The sequence below is a fragment of the Trichechus manatus genome, unplaced genomic scaffold (genome assembly GCF_000243295.1).
Source record: "Trichechus manatus latirostris isolate Lorelei unplaced genomic scaffold, TriManLat1.0 scaffold00154, whole genome shotgun sequence".
NCBI lineage: Eukaryota > Metazoa > Chordata > Mammalia > Sirenia > Trichechidae > Trichechus > Trichechus manatus.
In genome coordinates this window covers 4162784-4188654 of record NW_004444090.1, presented here as the reverse complement: position 1 = coordinate 4188654, position 25871 = coordinate 4162784, and positions in this window count along the sequence as shown.

Below are 25871 nucleotides of genomic sequence, written 5' to 3'. Positions count from 1 at the left end.
TCAGTTCATGCCTTTTGGGCTTCACAGAACACTCAATCTACAACATGTGCTAGAAACCTGGGTGAGGCTGATTGAAAACTTCTGCTTTCTATCATTTGCCGCTTTGCTTGTTCTTTCATTCAGTGGTCTATTTCCACCTGCTTAGGAAAGTACTTCAGGGCAGCAGCAGAGATGAAAGGTAAGGGTTAACCCTTCCCAGGTCTTCAAAGTGGTCCTCACTGTCTCCCTCTTACGTAGCATGTCTGAGCTAATCTTAGAATCGTCATCTTGCTGTTTGCAACAAAAAGGTCATGATTTCTAAATTCTATCTTTAAAGAAGTACAAGTATGAACATTTTTTCTTGAGTTTTCTTATTTGTGAAGTGAATGTTTAGATGACCTTAAAACCAATTCTACCATTCTGTACATCTTTGACAGTGATAGCAGGCTCTCCTGTTTCAGTAGGAGGACAGAATGGGTCACCTCTGAAGTCCAGGCTTCCAAGTTATTCCATGTTTATAAGCTGTCCTTCTTTCAGATCCCTGGGGAACTAACAAGAGTTCGTTCCCCCAACATTTCTTTCTATCTTCTTTCATGTTGCTGTGTCTCTTCTCAAACTCTTGGCTCACCCTGCTAGGTCTTTTACAAAAATGCAGATGTTTCTTAAAAGTGGCAAAAGGATCAAAGAGACTCTTTGTGCCTGATGTGCTGGAACGGGTCTGAGCTCTGTTAAATCTGATTTCAGTGTATTAAATAAACCAGAAACTAGCAGCTTGCAGAGGTTGCTGATTATGAAGCTTCAGGGATCAAAATTGTACCCCCCCCCACTAAAATGCCAGGTTTAATTGTCTTTTTCTGTTTAATTTAATGAACAAAACGGATGCTGCGACACCTTATGAATGATTATTTAAGAATATTAGTGCTTTCTGCAGTTAGTCCAAGTCTATGGACTGCTGTTTGCTCCTTTTTTATTCTAATGATGACCGAAGTGGGTTTGTTTTTTTACCAAATGTAACAATAGTTCAAAGCAACATTTAATTTAACTAATATTAAATGAACATTTGCTCCATACAAGATACTGAACAAGAACTGAGGAAACAAATAGAAGCACCACACAGTTTCTACTCATGCAGAAGGACACATGCTAAAAGGGAGTATAAAACACTCATGCTACGACAATACAAATAAGTTCCTTAAAAATTGTACAAAATGTTTAAGGAGTTTGAGGAGGAAGAGCTCGAATCCAGTTGGTTGAGATAAATTTTGTCTTTGTTGTACTTACCAATTTCCATTAACTTAATTCTAACTCATGGTGACTCTTTGTCAGAATAGCACTGTGCTCCATATGGTTTTCAATGTTCGATTTTTTGGAAGTTGACCGTCAGGCCTTTCTTTTAAGATGCCTCTGGGTGGACTTGAATCTCAAACATGGCAGCTGGTGTTGTACTTAATCTACCTCTAATAGTCTCCTTTCCTTCACATCCCTGAGTATCTGTTTGGAGTCCATGTGTGGTGTCAAGTAATGATCAGTAACCCTGGAAAACGTTTCAAATGATAATTAAGGTGTTGCAGAGATGACCTATTTCAAGTCTGTTTGCATTTTAAAAGAATGCTAAATGTCTTTGAAAACAAAAACTACAAAAATCCATAGGATTGAAACTATTGGTGTAATAACAGGGAGAAGGTTTAATGCATTTGTTATAGGCCCTGGACTGTCATCTTAACATCCTTTCCAATTAAACCATTATATTTAAAGATAACAACAGTACATCTTTGAGTTAGGTGAACTCTCTGGAAGTATTCTGTAGTTCTCTATTTTAAAAGCTCTATATAATTTATTGCTACCTGTGATTGATCACTTCTCTCTGACATTTGCATATTTCTGTTGCTATTGAGTCATAGTTTTCCTATCACTGAGAAACACTAAATTTTTACTACATGTAAAAAGAAGAAACAAAAAGGGACCCAATTCAATAGATAATACTTCTTAGAGAGTATTATGATGCAGGCCAGCCCAAGAGGCATCTGGTTAGCAGACTGAATGGAGTCATCCCAATACAAAGGGAAAGGAAACTTTGAAATTTTAAAAGATCTGGGTAAACTGAAAAATACGCTTAACTGAAAAAAAAAACACTAAGTACTGGATTCAGATTTTGATGGTGTGTACTTTTTTCCTTCAGCCTAGAATTATCTTAGGTGTAAAAAATAAAACCTCATGAGCTTCTTTTCAATTCTAAAATTCTATGATTCTATGATCTCACTTTTTATTTGGATAAAATTTACACGTTTTGCCACTGAATACAGTAAAGCCTTATATTTTAGTGGAAAAGCTATTATTATTCATTTGATTTAACACATGTTTACCGAGCAACTCTGGGCTTCAGACCTTGTGCTCTATGCTGAAGACACAGAAGAGTGAATGAATGGTCAGGCCCTCAAGTGCATTATACTCTACTGATACCTACACAGCCTTTAAACATATACACATACCAAAAAGTAAAAAAATAAAAAAAGCAAGAGATAGAGAGTTAAAGATGTGATTTCAATTTTAAATAATCCTTTTCAACTTTTTGAATATTGAGACAAAAGCATTATTTTGAAAGAAGGTGATTCTCTTACTAAGAAACTGAGTTTGTAATTCAGTCCCTTAGGGTGAGCGAAGACTTTTAAAACATTTAATAATTCTGAGAAATGACTTACTACATCCGTAATGTTTCTAAAATAAATTTTTATACTTAAGTGTTGGACAAGAATGATGTGCGATAAGAGTATTCAGCATAGGTCAATAGCAGTGTCTGTTAAAAAAGTTATTAAAATATAAAGCAGGTAACTCAGGCGAATTCATATTTATTCCATTGAATTTCTTTTCAGTCCATGGGATTTTATTTTAACATGGTTTACTTTGGCATGGAATTCCATCCATATTTTATGTTGTTGCTGTTAGGCGTCGTCGAGTGAGTTCTGACTTATAGGGACCCTATGTCCAACAGAACAAAGAGCTGCCCGGTCCTGTGCCATCCTCACAATCATTGCTATGCTTGAGCCCATCGTTGCATCCACTGCGTCAATCCACCTCGTTGAGGGTCTTCTCTCCTTTGCGGACCCTCCATATTCTATACTTAGCATTAAATCCTATATTTTAGATTTAGCATGAAATTCTTATTTTGCACTCAGGCCAAGTGAGTTTATTTATTGAAGGATCAAAAAGGCCTTATTTTATTACAAGATAAAGATTGTTATAAATCCTGGAAATGAATAACTCAGGAATAGTAATATCTGTACCTTTTATAGGGGACAGTGGGAGGCCAGCTAACTCGAGGGAAAGGATTGCACTGGAGATGCTGAAGAGAAGTCTCTGGCTGTATACTACCCCTGGCATTAGCCACCCATACACTCCTTTTAAGAAGTTTTCCATTTTACTGTAAGATAGCCTTGCTGTCCCTTCCCTGTTGTATGTACCCTGGACCCCAAAGGCCCCTTTATTAGTTAAAGTTATTCTGGCTACTAAGCAGGCAGCCTCCAGGTTCAGCCCACTTTGCCAAGCCATCGTCCAGGTGTTGTTAATTATTTGTAGTTTAATGGTTAATATGGTATGGCCTAAAAACCTGGGAGTCACTTAATTTTCTGTCTCATTTTGTCTTACGAAAATAATTTGAAGAGAAAAACTTATGTTTTTACCTTCTCCTATATTCAGACATTATTGAATTTCATAAGCCCTGCTGGAAAGTTATTATCCGAGGGCAGAAGATCGGGATCAATTACTGGCTTTGACATTTACTAGCCACGTGTCCTTGACCAAGTTACTTAGCTACCTTTGTCTCTCCGTTGTTCATCAGTAAGATGGGGATATCTAACTTACGTGGACATCCTGATGATTAAGTGAGAGAAAAAAATACACTCTCATAAATTTTTCCCTATAATTATGCTAAAAATTTTCCACTTCCCAATGCCCTAACCATTTGTATTTATATCTAATCAAGGCAGGAAAAGGCTGAGCTCTTGTTACATCTGTTTTGTCTTTTCTTTATTAGTTTTTCCTATGCAAACCTGTCTTAACCAATAGAGTGCTTTGACTCTGGAGCAAAGCCACCTTATTCTATCTTGTTGCTGAGATTATATAAGTAGGATTTGCATTATCATGAAGTTTCTCCAGAAAATTCTATTGCTCATACTTATACATTTTAGCAAATAGGGGAGCTAGAAAAAGAACAATATTTAGAGAGAAAATCTTTTTGAATAGTACTTTGACATTTTGAAATAAACAACAGACAAAAGAATTGGAGAAAATCATATGTGTGTATATAAACATTCATTTTTATTTTACTGAGATGATAACAGATTTTAATGAAAAAGCAAGTTTTGCTTTCCTTCGTAACTGCTGGAAGTAGTTATGCCTTGATACTGGATTAGAGCGTTTACATGGCCAGCAGCAAACTCATAGCTGAAGAGAATAAAAATCATTCCCTGTTTCAGGAGTAAAAATAACAACCCAAGGCTAGCGCAGGGGTAAATGTCTCAGGAGAAAACAGAAATGTTCCCTTGGAGCCCACATGTTTCTGGTTCAGGTAAAAACCAGGAGAGACAACAGAAGTGCAACATAAAAATGATAGTTATTTTTGTAAAGGTTGTTTACTTTTCCTTCTCATAACAATGAGAAAGTTAACTAAGTCATATGTGACTATGAGGACATTTTTAGTTTCACACTTTCACAATGTTTATAAAGTAAATGTTAATGGTGTATGTTGGAAACAAGTAACAATGCTTTTCTAAGAAAAACAAGGCTTATTGGATTCTTAAACTCTTTTTACTGTCTCAATTCACCTGCTACAACTGAGAAATTTATTGCTGTTCATTGAGAGGAAGGATGTATATGATTATTATTGTAGAGTAATCCTATCTTGATGCTTATTGTATCAAAGACTCCTATATGGAAGAAGGTTTAGAAATGTTGTGAGGTTTTGCAGCCTTCCTGAGTTTGTTTTTGTAGACTGGATTTCACATGCCACATTGGGATGGACCAAGAGGTGGTACAGCAGAACAAACATTTTTATTATTGCTACCTTTTCTTTCCTAATATCAGTACAAAACCTGAGATTGCTCAGAAAAGAGCACAGAATCTGGAGCCATAATGATTTGCTACTTAGCTGGGATTCCATAGTCACTATTATAAGCTGTGACTATTACAGTCATCTCTAACAAAGCATCTTTAGGAGTTACTAAGAGACAAATATAAAAATATTAAATTCTATTTGTTGTCTGTTATTATGTTTAAATCACAATGAAAATTATCTAATTATTTTTAATCTAAATATAAAATTTAAAGGGATCACTGTTTCTACCTAAAGATTCAAGATGAAGCAACGTTCCCTTAGTGTGTGCAGGGACTATAATAATCCTTAAAACCATAATCCCTGCTCTTGTAAACTTCTCTGTATCACATTAGATTTTTCAAATATTAGAATAAATGGCCTTAGAACCAGTTACTCTGAAGCCAAAGAAATGATGATCAGGAAACAAAAGCAGTGTAAAAGATTCATTTCATGTTGTAGATCCCCAAACTGGAGTTTGAATGTTTATGGTATGTTCCAAGTTTCCCACTCACGCTAACCCTATTCCTTATTTCCACATGTGGGACTAGCTGCTTATTCAGTTGACAAAGTTGACTTGAGATGTTAGAACTGTAGGCTCTTTTTAATGTTTTGTTTTGTGTTTTTCCTCCTTACAAAATACAGAGCACAGCGATTTTTATAAAGTAAAAAGTATGAGAGTACAAAGGGCAGATGGGAGAAAGATACTGGGTAAAAAGGGACAGCACAGTTGATGAATGATTGTCATGCAGGTGAGAAGGAATGAATCTAGAGATCTTCATGATATGATCAAGAAGGCTGGGACATCCATGCCATTGCTAATTGTACTGTCTCCATTTGTTTTAATGCATAGGGAAAATGAGAAACAGTTCCAACATCTTGGTTCAAAAATGATTATAATTTATGGAATTTTTACTAATTACCTACAGACAGGTATATGATCTATTATTTTGCTTTGAAACACTTGTCTTTCCCAAGGGATTTCGTACTTATTGTCCAATTGATCTTCATAGTTATTTAGGGATTATGTTAATTCCTCATTGTTTCGATAACAAATTACCAAAAACTTGGTGACTTAAAACAACACAGATTTATTCTCTCACAGTTCTGGAGATCAGAAGTCTAAAATCAAGATGTCGGCAGGGCAGTGTTTCCTCTGGAGGCTTCAGAGGACGAATCCATTTCCTTACCACTTTCAGCTTTTAGAGGCCACCTGTGCTCCTTGCTCATAGACCCTTCCTCAGATCAATCCAGCTTTTTGCTTTCATGGTCAGACTTACTACGACTCACTCTGATTTTCTCACCTCTCTTTTGTAAGGGCCATTATGATTACATTGAGCCCACCCAGATAATTCAGGAAAATTGCCCCACTTCAAGATCTTTAACTTAATCACATTTTAAAAATTTCCTTTACCAGGTAAGGTTGCATGTTCACAGGTTCTGAGTATTAGGACATGGACATCTTCAAGAGGCCACTGTTCAGCCTACCACAGGGACTAAGAGGGCATGGGTTATTATCTTATTTGACAGATAGAGAAATGGAAATAATGGTGATTACAGGCTTTTGTGAAGTTGCACTCCTAGTTACTGGAAGTTCTGGACTCTTAGATCGGAGGAGTTCTCTTAACCCTCTGATCCAACTGGAGTTCTAAGGACTGGAACTGTACCAAGTAGGGTCTTCCACTCTCATTGCATTTCTACCCAGAATAGATGAGGCACTTTGTGAGAATACCTAAAATCTAATGCTTGAGAGCAGCCCCTCACTCTCATAGAGTCTAAGCTGGTACCTGCTTCACCACTGAGAAAATTACAATATTATCAATAAATTACATGCTTTGGATCCAAATTGTGAGGGTTGCTAAATGGCATGAAAATTTCTCACTACTGACATACTACATTAACAAGTATCTGGGCAATTAGATAAGGTTTTGTTTTGTTTTGTTTCGTGATGTGTAGGCACTCTCTGAGATCAATTATGGACAAAAGATTGGGCACACAGTTACTAAGAGCAATGCAAAGATAATACAAGGGTCCTCATCATATAAATATTTATTATTTGTGTCTTTCCAATTAGAAAAGTTACATTTCAGGAAGTAAAAGTCATCATAGTAGGAATTACTTATGAATGAATTAACCCTTTATAAAATTAATTCCACAATTGAGAATTAATTAGTGCCTCTGCCTACTTAATCATACTGATTTTTTGCTATTGTAAACACCAAATAATACAATGTAAATACAACATAAATTAGTTACAAATGAAAATGCTGATTTTGCAATATAGTATTGAAGAATTGATCAAATCATAAACAGTACCATTGACAAATTAGAATCTGCATATATAGCTGCTTAACAATTAAATAAGAGAAAATAACAAGGATGATGACAAGATAGATGTCTCTAAAGAGAATGATTTGGTTATCAAATGTTTAAGAGAGGTTCTTGGGAAAATGATGAAGAGCTCGAATATTTTTGTACTCTGTGATCTTGTTAGGAAAGTCAAATAAAAAATTAAAGATGTTGTCATTCAGAGCTTTCATACAATATGTGATTGATTGTTTTTTAATCTTCATTTTTGGTCCATTCTAAAAATTAGCATAGAATTTCAATTATATTCTGAGTGCTATTGAGTATAAAACAAATACTGTTGTAATTTCACTTCATGTTTAAGATAAAATGTCACTTGAACTTTTTAAATTTATAAATTTCTTCCTCATCTTAAAAAAATTTAAATATTTTTTTCAAACTGCAAGGACTCCAGATAATAAAGACTTTCTGTATTTCTGAATCCGTAGACCACCTTTAGTGGAAAGGAAAGCAATTGGAGGGTTTTCTAGTCCCAACCATCAGCATATGGTTGTAAAACACAACTTAAGGCCACCAGTTTTTGGCAGTTTTGGAAAATTTTGAAATGGTAAGCAGGGAACAACCACTAACAGAGAGCTAATTGAGCTTCCTCTGAAAACAGTTTTCTAAAATACTTTCTTGGGTCTTACTGGAAAAAGAGTCCTTCCCTCAGGGAGTAGACAAATAGCCCTGTTAGAGGGCTGAAAGGAGCCAAAGAAACCCCCAGGAACCTCTGAGATGAGGTGATGAGTATGTGACCACTTCTGACTAGCAGTCACCATCTATCTAAGGTCATCAGCATGATTAGAGAGAAAGGGAAGTTAGTGAAGTCCTGACACCATGGTGGAGCCACCTAGCAGAACTGAATTGGAGAAGAGGGTCATGGCACTGGTTCTAGAAGGATGTAATTACACAAACTCTATTAGTAAAGCTTAATATATAGTTAAGGAGAACACCTTTTATTACATAAAGACATGGGCCATTAAACTGTGCATGCATCTATATTGTTCAGTAAATCTGTATGCAGTTTGCCCAGAATATTTTTGGATTCTTTCCAACTATGTTCTTTCATGATTCACTGAGTTTCCCAGTTAAGAACAATTTTAGATATTATAAAATGGAAATAGTTGGATTTGGGCAAACACAGTCAAACCTAACTGTGGAGGTTTCTAGAGCAATGACTCTGGCAACGACGGTTTGAAGAACTGGCTCTTGAACAGCAACTTGCAGCCCTGTGTGTATTTTCACAAAACTTTGCCAACCATTCTGTCAGCGTGTATCTCAATGCTTCTCTCTCCCTCCCTGTTTCTCACATCCCCACATGGGTGTATTTCCTTGTTTGTTCAACTTTCTGCTTTCCCTGCTAAATTGTGACTTCTCTAAAAGGCAGGGGTTATAGCCTATGAATGACTACATTCCAGGTCTCTAATTAAAAAAAAAAAAAAGTTGGATTAAATGAATCCATGGATTTAATTAATATAGTGGTTCAGCTCCAAAAGTGACTTTATTTTTCTTTTTCAATATCTGCCTTCGTCCACCTTCTTTCAAATTCTAAAACAACAAATTGTGGTACCTGAGAATGTGGATCTAATTCCAATAATTTAGCAATGTTTACCACCCAGAGAAAGGAAATCAAGTAAGATGATATTTTATTAGCATTTTCACATTTATGACTCACTCTGATTGATTATATGAGGATTATATTAAAGGAAGATCAAATAATATTTTGGAGCCTAGGGTCTAAGCTGCTATAAAATCCTTAGTGATAATAGCTATAATTTACCAAGTGCCTACTGTGCATTAGTTTTTTTGCTAAACATTTTACCTTTAATCTTTATATCAAATATACAAGAGACTTGTAATTCTTTTTCACAGCTGAGGAAATTGAAGCTTAGTAATCTTCCCTGAAGGGAGCCCTAGTGGCATAGTGGTTAAGTGCTTGGCTGTTAACCAAAAGGTCAGCAATTTGAACCTACCAGCCGCTCTGTGGGAGAAGGATGTGGCAGTCTGTTTCCATAAAGATTACAGCCTTGGAAGCCTTATGGGGCAGTTCTTCTCCTTTGTATAGGGTCACTAGGAGTCAGAATTGACTTGATAGCAATGAGTTTAATTTTCCCTGCATCATAGGGAAAAAAGCCCGTAAGTGAAGATCCAGAATTTAAACTCCGAGCTTTGAAGCATTCTGCTATGTCCTAGGTCTTTTATATTCTTGGGAATAATATGCTCAGTTTGGGATATGGGAGTGTGAGCCAAAGCACCATTCATTGGCTCCTAGTACCTAATTTCTGGTTTATACATACTTTCAATGAACACTTCCCCTTTGTGAATTCTGAGTACGGTAGCATCTGTAGACACCATTGACCACAAAGGATTACTGACTCAGCTGTGTAGTGATGTAGTAGGTTGCATGCTCATTAAGCACAGAAAGTCTTTAGGCACAGATGACCAAATTATTACTCCCCCTCAATTAGGCCTTTTAGATGTGGTACCCTGGCAGCCTGTCTGCCTCTCTGTTCAAAGCAGAGAGAAGCTTACCCAAGTACTACACTATGTTTAGTGTGAATCTGACAGAATAAAAAATCCAAATAATCCTGGAAAATACAGAGACCACTATATTTACATTAGATCCAACCATTATTTGCATCTAGATAAAGAGACTATTCTTTATGGGACACACCTTGAGCTTTTACACTACAGTGTTTTGTTCTTAGCTATTATTCAAATAACTAAAGCTGATCAGACTGTGGATCTTTTGCAGACAGAATGCCCAAGTGCTGTCTGCTGGTATAAGCTTGGTAGTTATGGGTGCTCCCTCCCTGTTTTTATTGAAGAAAGATTTTAGGGGAGAAATCAAACGACTGACGAAGCATTACTACCTCATAACTATAATGTATTTGCCTATATAACAAGTTGAGTCAACTCCGACTCAGGGTGACACCATGTGTCAGAGCAGAACTATGATTCATAGAGTTTTCAATTGCTGATTCTTTTGGAAGTAGATTGCCAGGTCTTATCTTCCGAGGCACCTCTGGGTGGATTCAAACCTCCAACCTTCTGGTTAGCAGCGAATGTGTCAATCTCTTGCAACACCCCGGACTCCATTTGCCTACATAACACTTCTAAAACATGAGTTTATAAGTCGAGATGAATTATAAATATTTATACCAATCCCATTAAGTTGGTGGAAGTTAAGTGTTATCCCTAAAATTAACACCTGTGTGTCAGGGGCATGCTGAGTGCTGTGTTTACAAGCACTTTCTCCCCTGGCATCACCCCTCCAAACACTGCTTCTCTTTTCCTCTTCACAGGCCCTTTATTAATCCAGGCACAGGATGAGGCAGGTTACAGGCAAAACATGTACAGGTTAATAAGAACGATAGTTTAGCAAGCCAGAAGACTGGAGTTTCATTAGAGATAAGACGGTAATTAGTTGTGTGTGATCTTGAATGAGTTACTTTCTCTGAGCCTTAGTGTTCTCATCTACGAATGAGAGGCTCACATAATTGACAGCTCTGGCAAATAGCAAGGAAAACACCAGTGTTTTCTCAATGGGACTGAGAGGCTTAGGAAGTTCTCAGGCCTTCATCTGGTGGTCAAGACAGAGTTGAGGGAGAAAACTCTCAAAACAGGGACCACCTGAAACTGGGCTCTAAGGGGCAGAGGGCAAAGAGGGGTCTTCTTCATGCTTGATACGTGTCCAGAAATCTCTGTCATCATTATCTCTTTCCTTTCCGTTGTCTTGATTTCACATCCAGTCTGTTTCTGAGAAGCGTTCTCTCTAATTTCTCTTCATTCCTCACTGGAGGCAGATTTTCTTAACCACTCATTTGGATTATGGTGATAACCATCCAACTAGCCTCTCCATTTTAGTCTATCAAAACTCTAATGCATTTTATAATCTTCAGATTAAGATTCTTGAAGCAAACTCTGTTCTTGTCACTGTCTTATAACAAAATCAAACCAAAACAAAAACACCAAGAGAAAACTCCTAGTGAAAATACAGTTAAGGCAAACAATACTGCCTTTTATGATTTGGTGCAAATCTTATTTTCCAAAATCCCATTACTCTTCACACAGTTTATATCCCAGAAAACTACCTCCCAGAAGTTCCTTATTGATGTACATTGATGTATTGACATTTCTGATATTCCCATGCAATTTTCCAGAAATGTCTTTTCAACTACATCTCCCCAAATGTCTGCACACCAAATCATATCCATTTTTCAAGGTCAGCTCAAATATCACTACTTACTAAAAGCCCTTTATAACACCCTTATCTGAAAATTTCATCTTCAATTAGTATTCCACGCCATATTCATACTCACTTATATCTGTCTTTTGTTACTTATTAATTTATTATAGATCTATTAGATGTACGTGTGTATAATGAATCTGAGTATGATTCTTTTTCCTAATTTCAGCATAACTTAAATAATAAATGCTCAATAAATATTTGATAAATAGATAAAATTGTCACAAACAATTCATCATGAACCCTTAAATCATATTATGATTCTAAATGGAAGGATAGAATTTGGAAGCAGAAGTTGGAAGGGGTATATTAAAATCTTTGAAGAAGAGATTCACAAAGGGGTATTTTAAATTCCAATTGTTCTGATTTGTTTTTTGGACATATTTCAATTAATTTTGAAATTTCAAATAACTCTAAAAGATTTTAGAGATTTTTAATTTTATTCAAACAATTAATGTATTTTTAGAAAATAATTGCTGCACTTATTTATTGTTAATGGATTTTGCTAATAATTCTGAATTCAGATTTTCATTGGTTTCCAGTCATATTTTGGTTTAGTAAAATCCACCAGGAATATGTTGACTCCAAATTCTATTTACCATAAAAAGCCTCTCCTGACCCCAAACTAGATATGTTCTCACCTTGCCTTGGAATCTTTTGCTATTCTCTAGTTATATTTAGTGTATTCTGCCTCAGATTGCAAAAGCATTATGTTCTTGTCCTGTTCTCCCTATTATATTGTCATCTTTACTCATCATTTTTTCACCCGCAAACCTAAAATCCTTCTTCACACAGAGTAAAGAGTAAGTCGTTAATAAATAATTGCTGGATTGAATTATATTTCTTAAAAGGAAGCTTGTTGTCCTGTTTTCTTAATGTTTTAAGATCCTGAATAGTTGCTAGAACTTGAGGACTTCCCTTTGTTGCTGAAATGATCACTTTATCACTATTTATTTTATTTCATAGCTGAATAATTTCCTCCTTCAAAATAGCATTTGTGTTTCATACCATACAGCATATGTATCAAGTTGCCCACTTTTGTTTGTTTATGATGTGCACACTGATTTGATTTTCCAGTCCATATAGCCAATATACAAATGATCCCATCCAAGTTCATCCATTACACTTGTGGTCTATTTTAATGTTGATTTGGAAGCAATGCATTTGCACTATTTTGGTGAAAGTGTCAAGAAAAATTATAGGAAATACACAGATTTTTAAATAGTTATCATATCCCCTGCCTTACAAAACTTTTTTTTAAATCACCCTTTACTTGGAAGGAGCTCTGGTGGCACAGTGGTTAAGTGTTACGTCTGCTAACCAAAAGGTTGGCAGTTCGAATCCATCAGACACTCCTTGGAACTCCTGTGGGACAGTTCTACTCTGTCCTATAGGGTCTGAACCGACTCAACAGTAACGAGTTCTACTAGGAAAGATTCTAATTTATGTGGGCTGAGAATAAGGGAGTATATCAGATGGCGTTTGTTTGAGTACACTAGGAACTACATTTCCTCAAAGGGTGATTCATTTTTCCCTAAGGCAGTTTATTTTACTTGTTTGCAATTAAAATTTTCTTTTCATGAGAACAATTAAAATGCATACCAGGAAAAAAAATCACAACTGCTAGCAATATAACTTGTATTTGGGGATTGAACTTGGAATTTAAAGCTTTATATTATATTTCCATCTTAACTGAGTAGCAGCTACAAACACTCAATGACCTCATCATAGGAACAAGCTTTCTCTTCAAAAATTAGGGTGGTATTTTGTCTGTTTTTCCTATAAGAAGGAAGAAATGTATAGTAAAGAGAAATGAGATTTAAAAATTATCTATATTAATTTCTTTAATGTTACTTGCCAAAAGAACAATGGAAGAATATATGATATCACTGATAATGATTATAAAATGGGCTCAAAGCATATGTCTAAACTATAATATTTCTTTGCCCGTCACATTCCCCAGGAGAAAACCAACACTTTTAATTAATTCCTCAGTTATTTGGTAGAGTTCCTTAGGGGCTGCTCATACTACAGTTTCTAAGTTGTAGTTACTATATGGTATATGATCTTTTCTTATTTCTCTTTGGGTCCCAGTGATTGGAGTCAGCAGCCTATAAATAAATTTAGAAGTCTTCCTGCTGTCATTGCTGATGATGCCTGTCATGGGAACAATGCTGTCCCTGCTAATGTTGCATTATCCTTATACTTTCAAAACCATAGACCCTTTAGAATCCAGACAGGGCAGGAAGAGTGACCTCATTTGTCACATAGTCTGTGAAGCAGCTATTGTTTTATGCCTAGAGATTTGCAAAATCTCCAGAGTACAATCATATCAATTTCAGCTCTCTTTCAGAATTCCAAAGCCTTTTGCAGAAATATTTTTTTCAAGTTCTGTGTTTACTCATATATATTTTGTATCTGTGTGTGCATGGATGTGGTTGTGAGCACACAGACTCTTTGTTGTCATGGTAGTAGACTGAATTATTGACCTTGTTATGGATTGAGTTGTGTCACCCCGAAATATGTGTTGTAAATCCTAACCCCTATCCCTGTGTTTATAATCCCATTTGGAATGGGTTTTCTTTGTTATGTGAATGAGGCAGTATTAGTATAGCCCTTATTTTAAATCAGTGTTCTTTGAGATACAAAAACCGATTAAGCAAGCAGCAAAAGAGCAGAAATAGGGAAACATAGATGCCAAGCCACGCGAAGATCACTGACAAGCAGAAGTTGAAAAGAGACAAGGACCTTCCTCCAGAGCCAACAGAGAGAGAAAGCCTTCCCTTAGTGCTGGCTCCCTGAATTCAGACTTGTAGCCTCCTAACTGTGAGAAAATAAATTTGTTTGTTAAAGCCACCCACTTGTGGTATTTCTGTTACAGCAGCACTAGATAACTAAGACAGTCCTCTTTGCTTCAGCCTCTCTCTATTCATGCCCTTCAATGCAATGATTCTTCTAGAGGGGCCAGCTGCTAGCTCCATTGTTGTTGTTAGTTGCTGTCAAGTCGATTCTGACTCATGATGACCTCATGTGTGTAGAGCAGAACTGCTCCATAGGGTTTTCAAGGCAGTGACTTTTCAGAAGCAGACCACCAAGGCTGTATTCTGAGGCACCTCTGGTTGGGTTTGAACCACCAACCTTTCAGCTAGTAGTCAAGCAGTTAACCATTTGCGCCACCCAGGGACCTCCACAAGGCTCCATTAGAGGAGCTTTATTTGCCACAGGCACTTTGATTACCATTGGTTCTACTGGGTTACAAGGGTTAGGTGGGAAAACTAATTGCACCACAGCTTGAAATTACTGTAAAGCTGACTTTACAGTCCCACTCACAACCAGCTGACTTGTGTATTATTAAGTAAAATGTCAAAACACAAAACCTAGATGTGATTCATGATGCTTTCCAAATGTAAAGAGGTCCATTAAATGCTGTATGTTTCTATAACTAGTAGGTATTGTAGGGTGCCTCAACATGTTCTGTCTTTAGAGTAGATACTCATACAATCTCCAGACCACTGAATTTCTAGAAATCTCATTGATGTACAGGAGTTCATCAACTACTCTCTAACATACTTTACTTGGATATCTGGTACTTCCTATTCACTGTTACAAGCATGAGATCATCAGCATCATGAATCAGCACGATATTTTGTGGGACGTTGGACTATTGAAGTCATTGTGAACTATGTTAAGACAGAGAGCAGGAGAAATAATTTAGCTCTGAGGTTAAACAATAAAGATGTATTGCTGGCCCAGCCTTATGAGATCAAATTACTTCAGATATGCCTTGCTAATGGAGAAAATTTTATTTACCAGATTAATAGCTGCATATCATGTGCCACTAGCTGTGTAGATTTACTACAGTAAAGACACACATCTGGAGAAAAGCTGCAATTAGAATCACTCTTTGATTACATTTACAGTAACCCACAAGATCCATCCAACTTTTGCACTGACCAAACAGGCAATCTAAACAAAGTGGGCTATGACTCATTATCCCTGCATATTTCAAGGCTTCGATTGTTTAACTAATCTCTGCTATTCACTCAGAGATGCAGTATTGTATTTGGTTTAGTATTTTGGTAGGGACGAGCAAATCTAGGGACTTCCACTTGGTCTTTCTACAATATTTCCTCTTAGTCCATGATCCAGGAAGTCAAAGTGTAGATTTTTTTTCCATTTGCTGAGTCCAGCTATTTCAACTACCAGTACAGGAATTAACATGTGGAATACCACAGGATATTTCTATTCTTTCACTGGGCCCAGCATCAGACAGACTCAGGTCAAAGCTCCACTTATCACCCAACTAACTTCCATATATAAAATATTACTATTTTATTCCCCCAAATTAGCATTAATTCAGAGCCAGTGTCCATAAAGTCTGGTTATTTCTCTCTTCTTAGTGCATAGACATCTTTATAAATAGCTCCAGGGCCTTTGAGAACATCTTGGAGCAACATTTTCAGTATGTATTTGTATCAGTTTTCTTTTGCTAATATAAAAAAATTACCACAAACTTAGTGGCTTAAAACAACTCAGATTTATTTTCTTTAATTTCTGTAGGTTAGAAGTCTGATACAGGTTTTACTGGGCTGAAATCAAGGTTTCACAATGCTGTGTTCCTTTCAGGAGGTTTCTGGGAAGAATCCGTTTCCTTGTCTTTTTCATCTCTGGAGGCTGCCTACTTTCTTTGACTCCTAGCTCTCTCACTCTATCTTCAAAGCCAACAATTTTGCATCTCTCTAACCATTCTTCCATAGTTACACCTCCCTCTGATTCTCTGACTCATTAACTTCCTCCTCTTTCTCCTTCTTCTACTTTTAAGGATGTTTGTGACTATATTGGGCCAACCTGGATAATCCAAGACCATCGCCCTATTTAGAGGTCAGCTGACTAGGAATATTAATTCCACCTGCGACCCTGATTCCTTTTTGCCAGTAAACTAAGATATTCACAGGTTCCAGGGATTAGTATGTGGCCATCTTTGGAGGATCATTATTTTGATGACCACAATACTATGGCTTCATTGCAGAGTACTTCCTCAAGGAGACCCAGGCTCCACTCCTCCTTCTATAAAAGACTAATAACTGGGTGAGAAGCTATAACACTATGATAAAAGCTCAAATGAGGTATTCACTCACCAGGTCTATTGATTTTTTTGTTATATAGATCAAGTAACACTTTATTATGCTGACTATCTATTTCATTCCTTGGCTTACCATAAACAACAAACCACTCTCACATATTCCTTTGTGTCAAAATACTCTAACTTACACTCATCCCAGATGCTTATTACAATGTTGGTGTCACATTGTGGCTGATGGTTACTTTCTGCCACCTGGACTTCTTTGCTACAAAATTCCACAGTCTTTACTGAATTCAGGCAGCACTTTTCAATGGCATCGTCTCCAACCATCATTCCTAGTCTAGAGAGGGCAGCCTTCACAGAGATACTATGAATGGCAGCTCTCTTCTTCTTATTTAATCTCTTAATGCCTTAGTGAAGGAAGTATCTCCTGGGTCCTTTGGTGGATATAGTCAGAGGGAGAGTGTGTTGTTTATACATAATAACTTTAATCCATCATTCGCATCTCTATAAGTCTTTTGATTGCTTCCTACAAATTATGCCAGAGAAGTTCTGTCTTCTCAATTTCCTTGAATGAAAGCCACCATTAAATCAAAGATTCAGTCAGCCAAACTAGTAATCCGTTAGAGTCACCTCCAGCAGCTCAAGTTAATATACTAAATTGAGAATCTTAAGTATATGCATATCAATAAACTTAGTATCCGTCTCTGGTGTAACATTCTTAGAATCCATCCCCACACATATTCCCCGGTTTCAAGCTGATACAAATTAGCAAAGTATTGCAATTCTTTTAGTTTGATGAGCTATCATCTTCCAGAGAAGGTTCTGCAGTTCTTCTCCAGTAGCATATTGGTATGTACTTATGGGCTTGAGCATAATATGGAGGAGAATAGAAGTCCTTGCAAAGCAACACAGGCCATTATAGGGAATTTTAAAAAGGGAGGGGTAATCTACCCAGACAGGTCAGGAGAGGTTGATTCTGCTGGCAAGGGAAGCTAAGGAGTATTTAGAGGTTCAAGTTTCATCAGTCTAGCTAAAACACCCAGATGATAGCTCAGAGTCTCACTCGTTCCAAATAATGACCTAAATTAAACAAAAATCACTTGCTGAGGCTGTGTATTCAACTTGAGCTGTGATTTGGAAATATGCATATGTAGTTTTTTTAAATCTAATTGTAACCGTATCATCTCTGAGGTTACTAGAATACAGATCTGCCAACTATGGTCCTTGGGTCAGGTGGCCCACATTACGAATGGTTTTGACATTTTTAAATAGTTAAAAAGTTAAAAAAGACTATATGACATGGACTGTATGTAAACCCCCAAATCCTAAAATATTTACTATCTGGCCCTTTAGAGAAAAACTTTGTCAGCTCCCAAATACCAAAAAAAAAAAAAGTGATTATTTTAAGACCACATAGACTCTGGTATTCTCTGAGAATGCCTTAATCTAAGACATACAAAGTCAGCACTCTTTCTGTAAACTCTATCATAGTCATAAGTAGTCATCCCACCCCTCTGACCTTGTAGTCATTGTTATATCTATATGGTCAAATAGATCAGCTACTTGACCTCCTAAAGCTTCTAATCATCACTTTGTCCCAAGGATTTATAGATGATAATTTCATAAAGCCACACATTGCTAATATACTATTTTCACTAGAAACAATATCATTAAAGTGTTCAAATTCAAAGAATTGGGCAATCCCACCATCTCATATTGAGAATCCTCATAGCAAGAACTATGTTAGTCAGGATCTAGTCAGAAAACGGAAATCACTACATGTATTTTGATGGGCAGTGGTAGTTCAGCGTAGAATGCTTACCTTCCAAGTAGGAGATCCAGGTTGGATTCTTGGCCAATGCACCTCAAGCGCAGCCATCACCTGTCTGTCACTGGAGGCTTGTGTGTGCTATGATGCTGAGCAGATTTCAGCAGAGCTTCCAGACTAAGATGGATTAGGAAGAAAGGCCTGGTGATCTACTTCCAAAAATCAGCCCAAGAAAACCCTATGGTTCACAATGGTTGAACCATCTTGTGAATGGGGTAACCATGAGTTGGGGCCTGACTCCAGGGCAGCTAACAACGACATGTATTTCAAACAGAGGTAATTTAATATGAAGAATGATTACACATATAATGGAAGAGCAGAGAAGTCAAACACGGTAAGATGAGGCAACTCAAAAATAAGCAATAGCAGGAATTCTCTTGCACCTCTAGGGCTAAAGGAACAAAGGGAAGAGAAGGTGTTATCAGAGACCAAGAGCAGGGCCATCAGGCAGATTATGGTGGACGTGGGAGCTGGGTCTCAGGTGAACGTTGCGACTATGGAGTGATGAGCTGTTCAGCAGGTGATAGGCCAATTAGGAGACAGGAAGTAATGCAGCTGCTTCTGGAGATATTGGTCAAAGCAGGTGAGTGGAGATATCCTATCTTTTCCCTTCCTACTGTACTGCAATCTTCTGCTATACCTCCATAAACTAAAGCTATTTGGTAACCACAGTCAAGAAAACTTGCAAAATGCAATTCCCTACTATACAAAGCAAGGCAGAGAAGCCCAGGAATTGGACACGACACAAAAAACTGACTGTCACACATTATGATTCAGCAACATCCTTAATATTATTTTAATTCCAGTAGTTCATCTGTTTATTTTCTTTGATCATGTCTATGCATTATTATACTACCTATAATTAATATTTTTTAAAACTCTTACACTACTATATGTCTTTTTCTCGACTTAATGCATACAATAGGACCACCAAAAGAAATATTTAAGAGCAGTAAAATAGTGGGTATCCTTGTCTTTTCACTCTTGGAAAGAAAATGTTTCCAGCATTTCACCATAAGTATGATGTTTGCTATAAGCCATAGAGAGCTTTTATTTCTGCACGTTCTGAAACTTATTTTTAGCTCATGAATCACTTCATTTACATTTTTGGTTATTCCTTCCATCCCAGTTGCTGTGTGTGTTTTGTTTTTTTTTTTTTTAATAATCCTTATATTGGCTTTCCATTTCCTGTTTTCCAAAATATCACATTCCAAATTATTACTTTTTTGTCCATTTTTTATAAATGCTATATAAAATTTGAGTTTTTCCTTCACAATGCTCATTTGATTTAATATATTGAATATATTTAAAGCCTCAAATGCAGAATGTAAATTGCTATATAATTTTATTTTTTCCACAGTATTCTTTTTCTCACCTACTTCCTATTCATCGCATACCCTTGCCTTTTTATTTCATCTAATTTTCTCTTTATCAAAATGGGTTTCTGTGTTGCACAAATGATGGCGTATTTTATCCCACTGAAGATGCAAAATAATTCCATTAAAATTCTTTCGTTTTCTCTCTTAGAATATTTTTAGAGGTGTTATCTTTCTTCAAGTAATCCAATATGTTCCCTTTATTTTATTCTAAAGAATTTTTCAAAGCTATTACATTGAGTTTTTTAATATTTATAAGTCCTTGATCAAAGAGAAATACTGCCACATGTATTTGCCAGTGGTTTGAGGATAAGTAGAGCCCTTGGGCAAGTTCTCTGTCCATGTGGATGCTGGTGGAATCCTCTTATAATTTCTATAACTGCTGGATAGATTGTTGTATATGGTTTATGACTGTATCCTCAGTCTTTTTCCGAGTTTATTTACTGTAGTACTGCTGGCATAAACGTCTCATTACTTCTAGCACCAGACACTTTAAAACTCTTAGCATATCAAGTGACTGAAAAACTTCAGATCCAAGTATACATTTTTATCAGGATAACTAATGTCTCTTCTCATATCCATAGCATGTTTCATGAGAGAAACATATCCATCAGGATGCTGAGTAACACCAGCAGCAGAAGCCCAACTCCTCAATAATACATGAGTGGAAAATTGGGAAACACCCAACTTGTTCTTATTTAAGACACTTTTATACAGCAAAACAAAATCGGATTTTTAAATATATACATACATATGGATATAAATTTCAATGTATTTTAATCACATAATGAAAATTCTCACAAATGTAATTATCCATTTTTATTCAAGATATTTCCCCCGATTTTATTTATAAGCATCTTTTTAAAATATACTATGAAAGAGGATATAAAAATATGTAGGAAGAGTACAAGTATCTCTTAACTTACATAGAACCATTCAACTGTATTCCACAAATCTTACAATTTTATTTCTCAACTCTACTCGGATTTTAGTCATGAGTTCTCTGGAAAATGTTTTAAACTAAACACTTCTCCAACACCATCTGGTACAGATTACTGCAGACACTGCTGGTAGAGAGAAAAAGATCTTTAGCACCAATTTCTTTGTATAACATCTAATCCTGGACTACAGAATCCAAAGTGTATCTATGTTCTATATAAAACACAAAAATGCTGAAAATCAGCCAGTGCAGGTGAACAAAACTTTAATCAATTCACTGTTTCTTGTCGAGGACAGTTTTGCATCAGTGGTCAGAAACTTGATTATTCCTAAAAGGCTAATAGTGATGGTTTCTGTATACTCTGATAGTGGTTTATTGACTGCATTGCGCTTCCTATGTCAATTTTTTTCACTGAAATATAACCCTTTTCTCTCTTCTATTTAGGCTAAAAAAAAGGGTTAGATTTATCTGAAAATGAGTTTCAGAATGGATATGAACTTAGAGAATGAAATTCAATTTTTATTCGTTCATTCAGCCAGAAACTATTATTGCTTATTATACGCGAGACATTGTGGTAGGCAATGAGGGCTCAAAGGATAAGTAGACAACTCTTTAATCTCAAGATGCTCTCAGTCCCGTGGTGAAGAAAAACCAGAAAAAAAGCAATCTTCAGTACTATTATGCTAGTATAAACAAAATTTCATCTCTTTATCAGTGAGATGAAATAAAAACTTTACTATTGAGAATAAAATGATGGAAATACTCTTTGAATCGTAAAAGTTGAAAGTATAAGAAAGGAGAAAGATGACTTAAAATGACCATATGACCTTCCAAAGTTAGAAATTCATATATATATGTATATATATATATATATGGAGCCCTGGTAGCACAGTGGTTAAGAGCGCAGCTGTTAACCAAAAGGTCGGCAGTTTGAATCCAGCAGCTGCTCCTTGGAAACCCTATGGGGCAGTTCTACTCTGTCCTATAGGGTTGCTATGGGTTGGAATTGATTTGACTGCAATGGGTTTGGTTTTTATGTGTATATATATATACACATACATACATGCATACATACGTATACACACCTAAATATATATAAAATCTCTCTCCTTTTCTTGCACTATCCTTATTAAAGTTTTCACCAATAGAAGGAAACCTGGTTATATTCTACACACCTTGATCAGGCAACTGTGTCACATACTGTAAGGACTGGAATAATCATCAAACCTCTCTGAAATTCTAACACATTTCATAAAGTAAAAAGAGAAATTAAATTTTAAACTTTAGTGACTTTTCCATTAGGGTTCAAGTCTTATCTGAGGATAATTAAATATTGGAAACATCAAACAGGAACAGAATAAATTAAATGCAATTTCAATCACACCAGTAAGATATAGGAAATTAGACAATGTGAAGTGTTTCAGATTTCTTTTCCCTAATCTTCTTTGCCTGTTTTAAAGTGAATTGCCAATACTCTTGAAGGCATAATGAATGCCTCCAAGAATTATTTTGAAATCATGGGACAGGGAGATATATTTTCTCCAGTGAACCATGAAATGAGTCTTAGAAGAATAAACTTCCTCTGACAATTTTGGACTTCCACTAGTACCCTTTCAGAATCACATCTGTTTTGGTTCAGTGTCAGTTTATTCCACTTGTAAAAAGTCAGAATCATGGAGAAAGTCTTGATTACACAGGCCCTGGTTTGAGAGACTCACTCATATTGACTGGCATCCATTATATCAATACTTTTATTAAACGAGAATTTAAATTTAGATATAAATGTCCAATATACAACATCACTGATCATCAAGGAAATGAAAATAAAAGTACTATGGGATGCCACTACACACATAGAATGGTTAAAATGAATAAGATTGGCAATACAAAAATTTGCACAAATGTGAAATATCGGGAACTGTCTTATACTGCTGGTGAGAATGCAGCTTTGGCAAACAGTTTGACAGTCTCCTATGTAATTAAACATATACAAACCATAAAAAATAACAACCAAACCCATTGCCATCGAGTTGATGCCGGCTCATAGCGACTCTATAGGATAGAATAGAACTGCCCTAGGGTTTCCAAGGAGCAGCTGGTATATTTGAACTGCTAACCTTTTGGTTATCAGCCAAGATCTTAACCACTACGCCACCAGGGTTTCCATATGACCCAATAATTCCCCTCCTAGGTATTTTTACAAGCAAAAAAAAAAAAGAAAAAGAAACGTGTTGACACAAAGGCTTATACGTAAATGTTTATAAACCAAACACTAAACCCACTGTGGTCGAGTTGATTCCGATTCATAGTGACACTATAGAACAGAGGAGAACTGCCCATAGGATTTCCAAGCAGTGGCTGGTGGATTTGAACGCTCACTTTTTGGTTAGCAGACAACCTCTTAATCACTATGCCACCAGGGTTCCGTGAATGTTCATAAGCAACGTAATTTACAATGGCCCCAAACTGACAACAAATATACTGGTGACTGATAAATGGATAAACAAATTATGGTATATTCATTCAATTAAATACTAGTCAATTCCATACTACTCGGTAATAAAAACGAACAAACTACTCTGACATGCAACAATATGGATGAATCTCAAAGACTTGTTTTTCTTAATGAAAAAAAGACACAAAATCTATGTGATGTATGTTTCCATTTATATGAAATTTTAAAAATGACAAAATTATACTGAATGAAAGCAGATCAGTGTTTGCCTGGGGCTGGGAGAGCAGAGATATAAAAAAACATTTTGGAATATGAAAATATTCTATATAATGATTTTCATGGTGGATACATGCCTATTCTGTTGTGATCTGTAAGATTTCCATTGACTAATTTTGAGAAGTAGATCACCAGACCTTTCCTCCTAGTCTGTCTTAGCCTGGAAGCTCTGCTGAAACCTATTTACAATGGGTGACCCTGTTAGTATTTTAAGTACCAATGGCATAGCTTTCAGCATTATAGCAACGAGCAAGTCACCACAGTATCACAGTATGACAAACTGACAGATGGGTAGTGAACAAGTAATCTGAGAAGCCAGACTATGTGAAAAAGAATGTAGCATCAGGATTGGAGGAAGACTTATTAAGAACCTGCAGATGACACAACCTTGCTTGCTGAAAATGAAAATGACTGAAGCGCTTACTGAAGAAGGTCAGAGACTACAGCCTTCCATATTAATTACACCTGAACGTGAAGAAAATGAAAATCCTCACAGATGGACTGAAGAACAGCTTCACGATAAATAGAGAAGAAATTGAAGTTGTCATTGATTTCATTCTACTTGGATCAATGGCCATGGAAGCAGAGGTAAAGAAATTAAATGATGTATTGAATTGGGAAATTCAGCTGCAAAAGACCTCTTTAAAGTTTTGAAAAGCAAGGATATCACTTTGATGACTAAGGTGTGCCTGACCCAAGTCATGGTATTTTCAATAGCCTCGTGTACATGTGAAAGCTGGACAATGAAAAATGAAGACAGAAGAAGAATTCACGCATTGGAATTGTGGTGTCGGCAAAGAATGTTGAATATACTGTGGACTTCCAGAAGAATGTACAAATGAGCCTTAGAAGAAGTACAACCAGAATGCTCCTTAGAAGCGAGGACGGCAAGACTTCATCTTGCTTACTTTGGAAACATTATTAGAAAAGACCAATCACTAGAAAAGAACACTATGGTTTATAAAGTAGAGGGTCAGTTAAAATGAAGGGAACCCTTAATGAGATGGATTGACACAACAGACACAGTAATGGACTGAAACATACCCATGCTCATGAGGATGGCACATGACCTGGCAATGTTTTGTTCTGCTGTTCATTAGAGTCGACATGAGAGAGAACTGACTCAATGTCAACTAACAACAATGACGACAATTTCCTTTTACAAATTATATATCTGAAACACAAATAAACAAATTGTCCAAATTAATATACCTAATAAGAGATAGAGTTGAGATATCAATGATCAAGTTATTAATACCTGAAAACTAGTATTCCTTTTAAAGGAACTCATTCATGTTTGAATTTGGAGCCATTGTTTATTCTTCTCTCTTCCTTGGTCCATATGGTGAGGGCCAATACAGCTTTTTATATCCTGGCTCTGCATTTATTATCAGTCTGGCTTGATTAAGCTATTCAATAACTGAGTCTGTGCTTTCTTGGCCCTTAATTTATGCACTAATATACTGGGGAAGCCAGCACAACTTGTACAAGGAAAGGTCATGGAAGCTCCATAGATACATCTAAACTCCCTGACGGGCTGAATTTCTGGGCAAGGGCTGTGGGGACTATGGTCTCAGGGAACATCTAGCTCAATTGGCATAACACAGTTTGTAAAGATAATGTTCTACATTTTACCTTGGTGAGTAGTGTCTGGGGTCTCAAAAGCCTGTGAGCAGCCATCTAAGATACTCCACTGGTCTCACCCCTTCGGGAGCAAGGGAGAATGAAGAGAACGGATACAAGGAAAAGATTAGTCCAAAGGACTAATGGACCACAGCTACCACGGCCTCTACCAGACTGAATCCAGTACAGCTAGATGGTGCCTGGCTACCACCACTGACTGCTCTGACCAGGATCAAAACAGACAGTCCCGGACAGAGCTGGAAAAGGAAGTAGGACACAAGTCTAACTCACAAAAAAAGACCAGATTTACTGGCCGGCCAGACTGGAGAAACCCTGAGAGTATGGCCCCTGGACACCCTTTCAGCTCAGTGGTGAAGTCACTTCCAAGGTTCACTGTTCAGCCAGGGATTGGACAGCCCCATAAAACAAAATGGGACTAATGAGGTACAGCAGTCCAGGGACAAGTACTAGAAGGCAGGAGGGGACAGGAAAGCTGATGAGAGGGAACCCAAGATTGAGAAGGGACAGTGTTGACCTGTCGTGGGGTTGTTAACCATTGTCATTGGGCAATATGTGTACTAACTGTTTAATGAGAAACTATTTGTTCTGTAAACCTTCATCTAA